We start from the raw sequence: 16,882 nt of genomic DNA on the forward strand, positions 1-16,882 counted from the left end.
TGTTACACATACATGAGTAATTTAGGGTTTCTTTACATATATTGCTACCAAGTGTACCCAAGCACGCATTTCAAAGGTTGTGTAAGAGAAGACCCAGGACAGTGCAGTGTAAATATTAGGACTCCACAATGTATAACTTATCGGCACAACCTAATTACAGAGGAGTAGTTTAGGTACAAGTGGTGCAATATGAGTACGAATATGCACTCATTTCAGTCAAATACTCATCATCTTAGTAGGAGATAGAAGTGCCATTTCAAAACTGGAGGAAAAAGAATTCAGAAGTTGGAACATTTAACATCTCTTGTGTTCTTTCCTTTTCTTTTAATTCTCCTTTCCGAATTGCAATCTTATAACCAAATTTGAGTGTCTTGTGTTTTAAGGGAGTTTGGCTTGTTTTTTATTTGCACTCTATTCATGAATGCCTTATTTTTGTTTTATGGGACATGGGGTCAGCTTCTGTTATACTAGTTTAGGGGTCTGCAACATTTGACTCTCCAGATGTTTTGGACTACATTGCATATACTGGCTGGGATTGATGGGAGTTGAAGTCCAAAACATCTGTAGAGCCAAAGGTTGAAAGACCTCTGTACTAGCTGTAAAACACAGGAGTGACACTCTATTTATGAACAGCAATCCATAATAATCAAAGTGGACATGGAAATGTAATCCGGTAAGCAGAATCTATAGGTCTATTTTGACTGAAGCTTTGCATGCTGCCATCTTTTAATAGGACAAGGTAACTGTAGCCCAGGACAAAAAGGCTATAAAGGGCTCAATTATTCAAATGTACTCCTAGAGGAGTCCAACCTAAGAGGAGTACTGCCTCACACACCACTATAGTCATCCCTATAAAGTCCCTAGCTGGCCTCAAGACCTTTCAGGAAGCTTCATCCATATTTAAAATTCAAAACCAACCTTCCTTTAAAAGAGTTCAAATGTCCTTCCAGCTTTCCTACCTATAGAACCTGGCTATTTGGGCAGAGGGAAGTAAGTAGGATGGGTTTGACCTCCTGTTTTATGGGACATAATTGACACATGTCTAGTATCACAATGGCACCCTGGCACAGTGTAAGGCCTAAATGCCTGACCACTGCTTAGCCAAACAATCATGAAGGCCATGAGCATGTTCACCAAGAATGTCCTAACATTCAGGGAAGATTTAAGGGGCAAATATGAAATCTGACCAACTGTCAGAGCAAGCCACTTGTTTACTGCACTGAATGCCCCTGTGGGCTCAAGTATGTGTGTCAAATGACTTGTGAACATAGCAGTTGAACATCACAGCATTGCTTTAATATCTGATGTAAATAGGTTGCTGCTCCCTTGGTGCACTATTTTATGATTACAGGGCACTTGGACGATGATATCTTCTAATGGGTCCTGGACAGAGCATATATTGTTACTCTAATCAGCAGGAACTACAAAGAATCATTACACTTGGGGGAAAAACAGTTCATTTTCTGTTAACCATAGACAATTGTTTGAATGAATGGGATGTGGGTTTATCGACTTCCGACATAAGAAAGGCTGAGTTGGCATTTCCTGGAATTGGTTGTGTAATCTTGCATATAACACAGACATCTCTGCAATGAGTGCTTAACACACTGAGCTATCTTCTGAACCATTGCAGATCTCAAATGTATCAATGGAGTGCAGGGAACTTTTGAAAGAGCATATAACTCATCATATCACATCACCACGCTTACTCTCTTCTCTACACCACCATTCAACTAGAACACAGAGATACTATGACACCATTTGGTATAACTGTTCTCATACCAACATCTGCTGCATACTTCCCATCACTCTAAGTAAACACTGCTGGTTACACACCCCCCAGCCAGGCGTTCTCCGCAGGCCTAACGCAGCCACAAACTATGCATACTACAGTGAACACAGAAAGCATTAGATAATTAATGGATAAATCCTGCCAGAACAAACACATACTCCTGATCTCTCAAACACCACACCTACTGCTAAGAAGCAGCTATTACACGCCAGCTGCACACATAGCCGGTGCTTAAAAGCATCTTTGACTCATTCCTCTCTCTCTACTGACCTGAACTCCGGGTTCCCACGGGCGTTCAACCTACCAGAGCCTTCAGACCATACCAATGGTACATAAGGTGCTATATAAATGCAAAGTAACATAACATAACAATATGCATTTCAACTTTGGCTGTTGCACATGATCAAGAGGGTCCCATATAAAGGTGAGAATGCTACAGGAGGTGTGCTATAGTGAATGAACAAACTATGCATACTACAGTGAACACAGTAAGCATTAGAGAATGAATTAATCAGAGCAGAAAGTTCTCGTCAATAATAGACAGGCAATAGGTTTAACTTCAGCAGCATGCCATAAAGTATCCCAACGTGTACCATTTATGTTTGGTCAACAATAGAAACTCACTTCAAAAGATCATGCAGCCTTGTGGGGCCCCCTCCAAGTTGGGGGCCCGGGGCAAGTGCCCCTTTTGCCCTCCCATAAAGACATCTCTGGGTGGATCAGCGTGAGGATTATAGGTAGCATACGGTTGGCCATGAACTTCGCAAAAAATGTTGCGTCAGTGTTTATGAGTGAGAGGGGTCTGTAAGAAGACATATCCTGGGGCGGGCGTCTGGGCTTGGGCAGCACTGTAATTATGGCTTCCCTTGGGGGCAATATGTGCTGTTCTAGGGCCTCCTCCCACGTCCTGAGCAGAATAGGGGCTAGTTTGTCATGGAACTCTTTATAGAATTCAGCCCCCAGCCCATCTGAACCCGGCGCCCTACCCGATGTGAGATCTTTGATTGCTTCAACGATTTCTTCTATCGTGACAGGCTCTTCCAGAGCCAGTCTGTTTTCATCTGGGAGCGTCGGGAGACCCAGTGAGGCCAAATATTCTTTTATCTCAGTAGGGGTTTTCCGGTCTCTGTTCGCGTATAGCGCTTTATAGAATTGGACAAATTCATCATTGATACCCTTTTCACTTGTGATCATTACATTTGGTGTTGTTTGGATGGCGGCTATCGGGGTTATATATCTTTCATTTCTAATCAAGTTGGCCAGCATCTTCCCCGCCTTATTCCCCTCTCCATAGCGGCGCGCCCGTGTGGGGCCCCCAATGTACCGTATCTCCCTTGTGGCTAAGTTGTCAAAGTTCCTAAGGAGTTTGTGGATTTCAGCAAGGGTGTCCCTTTCATGAGTGCGACTATAGATCTCTTCCCGTTCTTTTAGTTCCCGTTCCACCCCCTCAAGCTGCCGTCTCACACCCTTCAAGAGGCCCATTGATTTGGACATAAGGATCCCTCTAACCCAGACCTTAAATGTTTCCCACACCGTGGAGACCCGATCCACCGTCTCCAGATTGTCTACAAAAAAGTTGGTTATTTCTTCATGTAGGGTCTCGACCACGTTTGCATCTCCCAGCAAGCCCCCCGACATTCTCCATCTTCTCGCTGGTCTGGGGACATCTATGAATGCGAGGCCCAGTAGGACCGGAGAATGATCAGACAGCGTGCAGGGTAGGATCTTCCAGAGTTATAGTGCGCTCGAGATGTCTGAGGATATAAACCAGTACTCTATGCACGATTCACTGTCATGCATGGATGAGTAATATGTATATCGTCTATAATCCGGGTGCAACACCCGCCATGAATCTATCAGTGACAACTGCAGAAGGAGTTGACTCAGAGTTACCGCCCTCACCACATTGGTTGACCTATCCAGCACAGGGTCGAGTGCAACATTGAAGTCGCTGCCCCATATAATGGTTGTCGTGTCATGCTTATTAAGAATTTCGAATATTTTCATATAAAAGTCTGGGTCATCTATATTAGGGCCATAGGTGTTAACCAGGGTTATTTGTTTGCCAGCCAACTCCCCCCACAACAACTCATATCTTCCCATTGGATCTGCTTCGTGTCCTTTGGTCCGGAATCCCAGTGCGGGATGTATGAGTGTTATGACTCCCCTGGATTGTGCGGAATACTCTGTATAATAATGTAGTTTGCCCCATTTAGCCATTATGCTTGTGTTTACAGCTCCTTGAGCATGCGTTTCCTGACGCATTAAGATCTGAGGTCCGTGCCTGGCGACATAATTCCCCACTTTTCTTGCAGGTTATTTAGCCCCCGGACATTCCAGGATAGTAAAGTTATCTTCACCCCCGTCACCTGTTTCCCCATGCATGTAATTCGTGTCGTGCCATTGTTTCCAACATAACTTGAGTTTACCTGATGTGGGCGCAGCCCGCACCCGCCAGACCTGGTTTCAACCAACTTGGAACTTGTGTTAAACCAACCCGCCCCCCAGGTCCCTAACATGTCCTGGTAGCAGCAACATTTTACAACTTCCCAATTTCCCCGACCCCATCCCCCACCCACATCATCCGCCCCAACTTGACGATGATCCCTTAAAACTTGTAGGAACTTTCCTGCGGGTGCCACGTTGTCGTCACGAGGACACCAGAGCCGGCTCACGGCCCGCTTCAAGCATTACTCAGAGCCCCCCAGCGGGAGCAGAATCCCGTTGCACATCAATAAAGCAACAGCAAAGGATATGTGAGCATCTTGCTTCAGTCAGCAGGGCCTTGGTTTCCCGCTGCCGGAGGCGATCTTCCGTTTTGGTCCGGCCCACGGCCTCTAGGTGGTGGGTGTATGGTTGCTTCCACATACGCCAAAGCAGCAGCATGAGTTTCAAAAAAGCGTGCCGTTCCTCCATACTGAATTTGCATCTTGGCCGGGAAAATTAGCGCGTATGGGACCTGTCGTGCTCTCAACAGCCGCTTGACCAGCTCATATGACCTTCTGCTAGCCTGCACCCCTGCGGCAAAGTCCGGGTAGACATGTATGCGGTTCTCCTCATATTGTAGTGTCCCGATTTCTCTTGCCTTTCTAAGTATTGTGTCTCTGTCTCTGTAATTCAACAGTCTTGCAATGATAGTGTGTGGCACGGCTCCAGGTCTCGGTGCGGGGGCTAGTGTGCGATGTGCTTGCTCAACCAGGAATTGGCTCGAAAAGGATTCAGTTCCAAAAAGGGTCTTGAGAAGATTTTCCACTTTCGCCTTTCCCAAACTTTTTCGAGACCCCCACAATCTGTATGTTGTTTCTTCGGGATCTGGATTCTAGGTCCTGGCATTTACTTTGCAACTTATTCATGCCTTCCTTAAATTGAGCTATGTCTTGATCGTGTCGCGCGATGGTGTCTTCATTTATGCCGATTCTATCTTCATCCTCAGTGAGTCTGAGGCTTTCCTTGTCAACTCTAGTTTTCAGTGCTCCAATAGAATTGACAATGTTATCTAGCTTCACATTGATGGATAGGAAGCCATTTTGTACTATAGTGGTTAGGCGATCAACCGCGTTGCCGCTTTCCGTATCAGGGTCAGATTTTGATGTTGTCGGCGGATCTTGTTCATGGCCGACTGTCTGGCTGCTGGTGAATGAGTCCATCGGGCCCTTTTTTTTCCAGCTCGCCCCTTCTGCTGCCTTCTCTTGTTTTTGCGTGTTCCCTATGGCAGCCGCACCAGTCGGCGCACCACCACAGCCCGACAGTGGTTATAGATGTCGTAGGTCTGTAATGAAGTTCTGTAGGCACAGGACGCCCGCGCCGTATCGGGATGATGTCTATCGAATGGGCTCGTCCAGACTGGGGAGCCACGCGAATGACACCTATGGGGGCGCCAGTGGCCAGCACCCCAATGCCAGTAGAAGTCGCAGGCGCCCGTGGCCCCAGTTGAACTGGTGCAGTTATTAATTTGACCACTTGCAATGGACTGTGTCCTCCCACGTAAAAAAGAGCTGATTGTGAGTGCTTCCAATCAATGTTTAGATCGGCACAATGTCCATCATGGGTACTTATATGCTGTCACTCATGTGAACATTCAATCTTGGAACCTGGTTAGTGCGCAAGGGTGATCAGCTTGTCCAGCAGAAAAGTAATTAGGGTCGGTGGGTATCTCCGCCCTGTGGAGACCACAAAACACGTCTCCTCCGTTGTGTATTCACTAATTTAAGACGATCTCCGCTCAGGGCAAGGGCCCCCAGTGTACCGCTGCCCTATTTGTGCTTCTCCAACCCAGCGCATGTGTGCTCAAGCACAGCGCCACCTAGGCAACAATGGCGCCGAGGGAGACCGAATCAGGAACCAGGCGCAGCGCCACCAGATCCAGTCTGTACTTATAGATTACAGTGGGCGCGGGTGCAGATTTCGGGAACTAATAATGGTGCCCTCACACTGTTTAATGCCGGATAACTCACTGTTTCAGCGGTCCCGGGCCCAGCGCCGCCTCCACTGCCAACCTTCAGGAGGTACCGTTGCGCGCGGCGGGACCCGGATCCAGGAGAAGAAACTTCTCCTCCTTTATCAACGCCGTTCATCTAGTCTTGGTCCGGATTGGGGGGAGGATATCATGCCATCCGACGACGGCCTGCATCCCAGCACCCACCGCACCCGAGCGGGGAGCAAGAGCTCTAGCACAACGGGATCGCCTCTTCGATTGTCCAGGCGGGGCCTCACCGGGTTCCTTTAGTGTCGCCGCAGCAGTCGGTCCGCTTCAGGGCCGTCGAGTTAGCAGCACTCTACCATCACAGCTCAAGTGTTCGGCATCCAAGGGGGGGAGCCACTTCCGCCGATATGCAGCGCCTCCGGGTCCAGAACAGCGCCTTCCGCACGGCAGCCCCTCCTCTCTATGCCCTGCTGGACCAGAGCGTCAGCGGCGTGGGGCGCAGAGCGTCCAGATGTCCTCTGCGACGCACTCCCTGGCCTGGGCCCGCTCCCTCTGTTTAAACAAATATCTCCACATATATTGCACCGTCGCTTCCAGGATTTCTGCTGAGTGTGGACTGGACCTCAGTACACCTTCTGCTCAGTTCCGCTATCCGCAGGTGGCTCCACTCCAGGATTAATTGTAATTTGGATGTCGGTCGGGCCTGAGCTCTCACTTCAGGCGGCCATCTTAGTTGTGCGCAACAGCGCCCCCCCGGTGTTGCTTTTTTAAAATTATCATTGTTCGGATTGCTGAGTTAGGATTGCAAACATTTTGGTACATATTCAAACATGTATGATAATCCATTTTTTTTGCAAAAATCTGGTCAAAAGTCATATTTTCAATAAAACCCCAGAAGATAACAAATTCCAAATAAAGAGGGATTTTTAGAAGATCAGTTAATTAAGGTACACCCTTTTCTATGATGACACTATGGGTTATTTCTATAATTTGATTTAAAATAGTTTCATTAAATGACTGCTACACTCATGTACACACTGTATTTGCTAAGTAAAATGAAATATCAGTGGAAACACTGGATTCATCAAGGTCATAGTGGTTGGTGGGCTGGATCATAGCACTTGAGTGAACTATACACTCACTCTACCACTAAATGATTAGGTCCATGACAATTTTGTGGCAAAATTAATTGACACTTTCCACTGAGAGCCGGTTGACTCTGATATTGATGCATGTCCACAGTAAATCTTGGGTACAGTCCCTTACTAATTCGTTAACACTTGATGATGAACATTGTGTCTTTGAAGAACATGGAATTAAGAAATAGAATTGTTTCTTTATTGATGATTAGTACTCGTTGAGTATCAATGAGCTTATTACAAGCAAGCTCATTGGCCCTTGCCTGGGCCATACCTGGCCAAGAAAGCTCTGAAGCCTCTGTTTCTATGCTGCAGTCCCGGGTTCCTTCTCGGAATGGCTGAAATGGCCACTCCGAGAATGGCCATGGTGGCCATATTTTCAGTTCGTTTTTTTTCATTTACTTTAATGGCCGCCATGGAATGGGAGAATGAACAACGTGTAGTCCTTTCTCGCCTTCCATGGTGGCCATTCTTTTTGTTTACCATGGCCACTACGGAAAGAGAAAACAGACTACATATGTGCCTCATTATAAGTTTGCCGGTCTGGGAACTACAGTACCGGTAAGCTTGACGGTACTGTAGTTTCCAGACCGGCAAACTACGAGTTGTGCTCACGGGTGCCTTTCTGCCCGCCAGGTCGGACCCCACAAGCTCAGCATGTCGGATGCACCGGCACCGTTCATAACGGTGCCAGTGCATCCAGCTTCCCCATTCAAATTGAGCCCTATGGGGCTCAAATAGGAATGGGGAAGATTTTTTCCTGATGCCCAGGAATGGCCAAATACCGGGTCCGGCAAGGCCGCAATGACCCAGTAATTGCCCAATTCTACCGCCTTGTAATGAGGCCCTAAGTTTTCCAGTCCGCTGCAGCATTTTCTATTCTTTTCTTTTATCTTTCAACTGCGAAACACAATGTGTCTCGCAACTGAAAAGAAAACACCATTATTACCCCGGTCTAATGGGCCGGGGTCCTAATGGCAATAAGCCCCTTGGCGGCAGACCGTTCTCACATTCGAAAAATACCCCCAGAGCCTTTGTTAACTATGGGCCCCAGGAGGATTACCTGACGAATATTGTGGGCCCTCTCATACTCAAGTTAAATAAGATACATGTGTACCCCCTTTTTACATTTTACTTACTTTATCCTTTTGAGTTTGATACATTTGCTTTAGTTGATATATGTAGGTACCTTTTGCTATTTATATTTCATTTAGGACCCTGTCTTTTGCAATTGTGGTGCTGATGGAGTTCCTCCAAAATGCAGCACAGACCAACTGTTTAATCATGGAACCTTTGTTACCTTGAAGTTCTTTTCATAGTTTAAAGAATGTTTTTTCTTTGAGTATGTTAGGACTCCTGGTGGGGATTGATATTAGTGTATTAGTACCTGGGGAGGAGGGTGTGGAGGCTCCCTGGCCAATGGGGAGGTTGAGAACACAGGTTTTATCTGATGGTAATCCTGCAGTCCTGTCCCTCGTCAGGGCTGGCGGCCTCCATCTCACTTCGCTGGGAAATCAGATAAGTCTTCTAACCACCATCCCCACATTTCCCTTCCCTCCCCCCACACTTCCCTGCTTTTTGGGAGCAAACATGCTGAAAACACTTCTGTCTCCAGGGCGTCTGCTCCCGATCTGTGACAGGCCACCATGGAAAGGAAGATGGAACTACACATAGTCCCGTCTCTCCTTTCCATGGAGGCAATTTATTTTGTTTACTTTTTTCTTTTCTTTGATTGCCTGCCATGGAAAGGGAGAAGGGACTACACGTAGTCTCTTCTCCCTTTCCAGGAGTCCTAACATACTCAAAGAAAAAACATACCATAAAAGAATGTCACTCCATACAGAAAGTCAGATATGTGGCCCTTCTCCCCCTAACTACTCTGTTTGTAGAAGCTTTCCCACAGTGTAATGAACTCAGCATACATATGTAGCTCAGGCTATGTTTTATCCCTCTAGGTGGCTATGTGATACTATACTCTGAGAGCCTAATCCCAAGTAAGGCAACCCTGGATGAGGTACTCCCAGTGTGCCCTTCATCCAATATCCCACTAGATGTTTTGAATCTTTACATTGCAAACCCTTCAGGCTCCAGGTTTTCCATGGAAGCCTCCTCACAATGTTCTTCTTTTTCCCTTAATAAATGGTTTTATGAACATCTGACATGTCTACTTTAAGATCTTTAAAGTGAGATGTAACACATCTCCCTTTCTTTAATACCCATCTTGTTAATGGTTAACTCGACTGAGGTCCCTTCCAAACGGCACTCTCTCCACCATTTCTTTTTGTTCCACATTTCATCATTCTGTAACCTCACTGGGTTCCCTAAATCTTCTCTGTTAATGTCCTACAAAATTAAGTCAGACCGTTATGGACACTTCTGCGCTACCTCACCTTTACCAAAGTCCTGCTTGTCATCCGAATCTCACGCACACAATAAAACTTATCATAGATATTTTGGCTTCAAATTCCCTTTTCTGTATTCGTTCTCTTACTTAATCTTCATTTATGGCACCAAACCTGCCCTGTCATTCCATTCTTGGCACACTCTAGTGTTAGGTTGCATCTTTTCAAACTATAAAAAAGAGCCACTCCTATAGTGTCATGCAAAGCTAATTTATATTGGAACACTCTTCCCATAACAGCCCTTAACCAGTCACCACCAGTGACATCCATAAATGTCCTGTAGAGGAGGTTCTAGACCCCTGACCCTCTCAAATTGAATACAGGAAACCTAATAGGTTGATCAATGGTTCCAGTATTACAAAAATCAGAATATAGTGTTTTAGGGTGACATATATTTGTTGGGGTCAGAATGATCCAAAGGGTGGAGGGTATCTTAGGTATTACACGCACATCATGAATATCTAAAAATATAGTTTGAGTACTGGACAGAATCTGAGTTATGCACAAAAGTAAATAACAAACTCCTCATTGATAGCTGAACAGATCATTGAGGCTGAACAGGCTCTGGTAGATTCTAAGATGGATGCCGTAAACATAATGGCTTGGACCAGCTGTTAAAATAGATGACTCATTGTGAATCCAGAATATTATTTGGTAGTAATTCACTGTAGAGAAATAGGTGGTATTGTATATTTAGAATTTCTTGGCTAGCAACGCTAACAGTGATTGAGCCGGCTAAAAGTCTGGGAAAATAACCAATTAGGCAGAACAGCTGCTTAACTAGCAACAAATATGCTGATCTCATGATGTTTCCCACAGTATTGCCTGCCAAGAGAATTTGGCAGGTCTGGACGATCAGATATGGGGCTGTTTTTTGTCAGGCGATAAAGGATTTACAGTGAGTGACGGCTGAATCTCACTCAAGTTTAATAAATCTATGTGTCAGTGAATTAAAGCTTGCAAAGATAAGTCACGTGGGCCTGGAAAGTGACAGTTAAGCCAACCAATAATAAGATAAGTAGGGGTTTGCTTTTAGTTGCAGGGACCAATCATTATGTATTGTGCAATAATATGTAAACTTGCATTAGCCTGAAAAAAGTATAAAAGGCAGCTTGTTTTGAGAGCGCTGTGCTGCCACTTCTGATGTCTTTGAATTTGTAATAAAGATGATTTTTGAACCAGCCCGGGAATCTGTCTCCATTCTTGTCCAGTGTCCTGTCTCCACTGCCTGATCCACAGATGTCAAAGGTTTATGAAGGGATGGGTGCTCCAGTTCAGTCCTATGAAAATGTTTCATGACAGCATTACCTTTATGGTAATATAAGTCTGATGGTAATATAAGACTGCATACTATTCAACTTCAAAAACCTTGAAAGAAACTGTGGACTAGTATCCGATATTGGTTTCTTAGGAACCCCTCTCTCCAAGAATTGTATCATTTTCCTTGAACATATTTCCCTCATCACACAAACATCTAGCCATTTAGACAAAATGTCAAAGACTACCAATATAAAACTGCCTGTGCACCATTCACATTCAAAGGGACCAATATGTCAATTGCAACCACTTCACAGACCGTGGCAGGTATGGCAGATCTCTTCATTGTCTGTGTCCCTTGTGTCAACATTGTATCACTATCTCTACAAAACTTGCATTCCCTCAACTTATTTTGAATGTTTGCATCCATTCGGGCCACCAGTAATCCTCACTTATCAGCCGTTTGCTTTTACAAAAAACAAAGTTTCCCTCATGTGCGACATCCATAATAATATCTCTCATTCCTTTAGGCTCCACTACATGATGCCAGATAACTAGCAACATCCCTTCTATTCCCAGATCATCCTTCACTCTTTTAAGCCATTTAAGTTCTTCACCAATCTCATCCCCAGGTCAAATTTCAGTTCTGAATTGCATCCCCTTCCTATAGGTTTCATCCGACTTGCAACATTCAAAACACTCTCTCATTTTATGACTTTTGAATTTATTAAAACTTCACATCCATTACTTTCAAAAACAATACTTTGCACTTCTGAACTCTTGTTCTCTACTAAATTCCTTGATAACGCATCAGCTATCCTGTCAAGTTATTTCATGTTAAATATCAACACCAGGGTCTTTTGATTAGTGACAATCATAAGAAAAAGCCTCCCACACATATGTTTTCAACTTCTCTACTGTCCATACACAAGCTAGAGCCTCTCTCTCCAGTCTCCCTCTCCAGTACTGAATATCGCCTCCACACATCTCTCAACGTGTGAATGGCAAAGGCCACTGTGTGCATTTCTGACCCATTTTGCTGCATTAAAACACTCCCAATACCATCTTCACTGGCATCAGTATACAAGAACACTTTCAAGTATTTCTGGAAACCCTTCAACAGCGGGCAGCTACAATATTTTGCTAAATGAGCCTGAATTCATCTTCAGACCTGTCGACTGACAGAAACCTTATATTCTTTTTGTCAAACCCATTAAGTTATTTATGTTTTCTGACAAGTTCTTAATGAACTTATAATATTGAACCAAACACAGAAAATATGTTACTTCTCATTTGATTTTGTGAGACTTCATTTGCCACATGGCTTGTATTGCATTTACTTTTGGTCGAATTCCATCCTCAGACAGCTCATGTTCCAAATATTCTACTGCACTCTTCTGTAACGTACATTTCTCTGATGAAATTGTTAAACCTTCTTCACGAAAAATCACCACATTCAACCACTCATCATGCACTCTTTGATCCTCACCCCACACAATCATGTTGTGCTGATACCCTAGAAGTTTATCCATGACCCCTGGAAAATGTGTAATGAAGAAATAAGACCAAAATGCATTAATTTTGGTCCCCCCCCCTACATTCCCCTTCAGCTCAAATGTCTATATTTTCTCCTATCACTCCCTCTGATGTTTCTCTCCTCTTAACTAAATCCCACCCTACTGCTGCCCCCTCCAATCCCATCCCAACCCTTCTTATTCCAAAGATCTGCCCCTATCTCTTACCCTATCTAACATCCTTCTTCAATACTTGTTTCTTGAAGGCCACCTTCCCTGTTGACTTCAAGCACGACACTATTATCCCTATACTGAAGAAGCCTTCTGCTAATCCTCTTCTCGCTTCCAACTTTCACCCAATCTCACTTTTACCTTTTCTCTCTAAATTACTCGAACGCTTAGCATATTCTCAGCTCTCTACTTTTGTCACTACCCACTCTCTTCTTCCCCCTTCGCAATCTGGCTTCCGTCCTAAACACTCTACGGAGTCCACTCTTACCTATGTCCTTAACTCTCTCTTTACTGCTTGCTATTCCCAGCAATCCTCAATCCTTATCCTCCTTCTCCTTTCTGCTGCTTTTGACACTGTCGACCATCCCTTACTTCTCAATACTCTTTCCTCTCTCTGCTTCAAAGACTCTGTTCTTAACTGGCTCTCCTCTTACCTCTCCCACTGCTCTTTCGCCGTTTTGTGGGGCGGACAGACCTCTTCTACCTTTCCTCTCGAATATGGTGTTTCCCAAGGCTCTGTCCTCAGACCCTTTTTATTTTCTCTTTATACTTCACTCCTCGCTCCTATCATCTCCTCCTTCAGGATTTCTCATCATTTCTATGCCGATGACACCCAACTGTGCCTCTCCTTTTCTACCTTCACCTCTGACTTACATCTCAATGTCTCTTCCTGTTTTACTGCCATTAAAAATTGGATGTCATCTCACTATCTCTCTCTTAAGACTGATGTTGTGTTCTTTCCATCTAACACCTTCTCCTTCTCCCCCTCCTTCTAGTCTCCCTATTTCCCTCTTCCCTCTCCTTTACTCTTCATATCTCCCTCACCTCTCTGGCATGTCGCTATCATCTTTTCAACATCCGTAAAGTTTGTTCCTCTCTCACCTTCCATGCTACCAAACTATTATTTTCCTCCCTCATCTTTTCTCGTCTTTTCTATTGTTCTTCTCTCTTCTTTGGTCTTCCCGCTTCCCACCTTGCCCCCACCATTCCCTTTATCAGTCTGCCATCTGCTCCCTCTGTCTTATCTCTCCTAATGACTCCATTTCCAACTCACTTTCTCAGCTAAAATGGCTTCCTTTCCATTCCCAACTTAAATTTCACTTCCTTTGTCTGGTCTTTAAATCTCTTCATGACCTTGCTCCCCCTTACCTCTCTTCTCTCATTTAACACACCCTCTCACTCCCTTTGTTCTGCCGATCCCTTCTTACTTTCAGTTCCCCCACCCCCTTGTGCCTCTTCTCTGTTCCTTTCAGCCCTTGCCCCCTTACACTGGAACTCCCTACCTTTTTCTATCCGTTCCTCCCCTTCTTATTTTACCTTCCGCACCTCACTGAAATCTCTTCTTTTTCATTCCCCTCCCTGATCCCCTTTGCCCTCTTACCCTTCTTTCCCTCTTTCTTGTACCCTTCTCCGTGTTCTTTATCTTCCCCCTTCTCTTCTAAAGCTCCCTTCTTCATACTACTCACTTCACTCACTACTCTCTCTCCCTCTTCTTCTTTCTCCACCCCCTCCTCTCCTCTTGTTTCTCATATGTAAATTGTTCTACATGCTGATTTTCTGGTTTGACTCATGTTTATCGTTATTGCTTCTACTGTTCCTTGTTTAATGAATATTTTGTTGTTCATTGTAAAGCGCCTTGGATTAAGGTGCTATATAAAACAATCAATACAAATACAAATACAAATTTTCACTTTTACAAACCAAAGAGTATTTTGAAAGTAGTCAAATCCATTGAGCTTGGGTGAAGTCTTATCTGATGGTAAGTTGACTTACAATATATTATAGAACACATTCTCGCACCACACATCGCAGCAATTATTTAATTAATCTTTGGCAGGGAAAATCGATCAAGGGAAATCGTCTGGTTTCTTTGATCCCTTTCAATCTGGCTTACATTCCGGAAGGGGAACAGAATATGTCCTTAATTCTATAATGGACAATCTTTCCTGGCTAGTTGATCAGGGTGGGTTGGGAGTGGCACTGCTGTTAGATCTCTCGGCCGCATTTGACACGGTTGACCACCCCATCTTCCTGGCTCGGCTGTCCGATGCTGGCATCTCAGGTCAAGTACTCGACTGGTTCCAAGCTTTTTTGTCTAATCAGACTCAGCCAGTATCTTTGCCCTCTTTCTACTCTCTTCCTGGCCTGCTCTCATGTGGAGTCCCCCAGGGAACGGCTCTCTCTCCCATTCTTTTCAATATGTATATCTGTTCCCTTCTGCTTCTTATCTTGTCGCATGGGTTCAGATATTACTCTTAAGCCGATGACACGCAGATTTTGGTCTGGCTGGATCTCACAAGAGCTGACACTGCGGCTCGGCTAAGGAGTTGTCTGGAAGATCTTGCCACCTGGATGGCAGCCAACTGGCTGAAGCTCAATGGATCCAAAACGGAGGTGCTTGTGGTGGGCACCTCTAGCCCCCTTTTCTTTTAGCCCTGAGTTCTGGCCAGTTTCACTAGGTATCTGCCCTACGCCAGCTGCCTCAGTCAAAAATCTGGGTGTGACGCTATCATCCTCTCTATCCATGGCACCCCAGGTGGGTGCTGTTTGTAAGTCTGGACATTTTAAATTGTGTATATTACGTAAGGTGCTCCCTTTTGTCCCAACTAAATACCACACCCTGTGGTTGCTGCTCTAGGCTGAGCACCACGGACTACTGTAACTCAATTTACTTAGGTCAACTAGGTTACCATACCAACCGCCTCCAACTGCTTCAAAATGCTGCTTACCGTGCGGTAATTCGTCCCCGTTTTTGAGCCCACAGGACCCCACTCCTCAGACAACTGCACTGGCTGCCTATTGATGAGCTCATTCTTTTTAAATCTATGTGTGTGGTGCACTGGGCCTTTTATAAGCAGTGTGCAGAATACATTCAGGTTAAATTTCCCTGTTATGCGCCATCTCGTCCTTTACGCTCCCAGTCTGCTCTATCGATTTCCGTCCCCCGAGTCAGACTCTCTCGCATTGGCGGCCGTACCTTCTCTGTGATTGCCACGAAAACCTGGAACAGTCTTCCACTGTTGCTTTGTGCAGTTGACAATCATCTACCTTTCCGCCGAGCCCTAAAGACGTATCTGTATTAGGTTTCTCTTGACTGTTGCTGGCTCCTGCTCTACCTAGCGCCAAGATACCTTTGGGTGTATTTGCGCTTTAGAATACTTATAACATAACATAAAACATAACATATCAGCGATCACATTCTTGTGAAGACCCCTGAGTTCTATGCATAACCTGACAACCCATTGCTTTTCTTATGACCACAACAGGGCTCATCCATTCCTACACATCTGCTATATTTATAATGTCCTCAGCCACTAGAACTTTCTGTTCATTCTCAGTTTCCACATTCAAAGCCAACAATATTGTACACACCTTGGCTCTGACTGTTACTGCCCCTGGCTTCAGTGTAATGTAGTACATAGATGCCTTTAGACATTCTGTGCTGTTTTGGACCCAATTTTATTCCCAAATCAGTTTGTGCATCCCAAGACAACAAATCACCTCCCTTCTCAGTAACTTGTTTCACGCCTTCTGCTTTGAAATCATTATAGTGAAACACAGCTTTGAACTCTCCCACAATCTACATGGGTACTTCACCATAGACACCATATACATAAGTCGAAATTGATGACTCTTGCAAAGTACAACATCTCAGCTTCTTCTGGCACTTATCCACATTCACCAATGAGTAATCAGTGAAAGGATGGCAGCCCGAAAACCGTGGAATGAAAACAATCCAAATGACAAAATATTCACTGTACCTCTTTGCAAGGGAAAACAAGGTTTATTACATGTAAAAAGGAGTCTCTGATGGTTCTGTAGAAACAAACTGAAATGAAACTCTCTGATTTTCCAATGGGTTACAGGTTATATAGCAGTCAGACGTAGTTGCGTATTTAGGCATTCTGCTGCCCTAAGCCCAAAAGGTGCATGCGCCTCTCTAACTTTACTCCACCTTTACCAGATTCCGCCCCTTCAACAAACTTTGTCCGTGTTGCCCAAATTACACCTCTTCGCCCTCATGTTGGCTCTATAACATTGTATGGGCATTTTGAAGGTTACAGGTATTTAAAAAGTGATTGCTTCCTCTCTATTAATTCAGGACTGTTATCTTATATGGTATG

The sequence above is a fragment of the Ambystoma mexicanum genome, chromosome 4p, assembly GCF_040938575.1.
Source record: "Ambystoma mexicanum isolate Mex_15411 chromosome 4p, UKY_AmexF1_1, whole genome shotgun sequence".
Lineage (NCBI taxonomy): Eukaryota > Metazoa > Chordata > Amphibia > Caudata > Ambystomatidae > Ambystoma > Ambystoma mexicanum.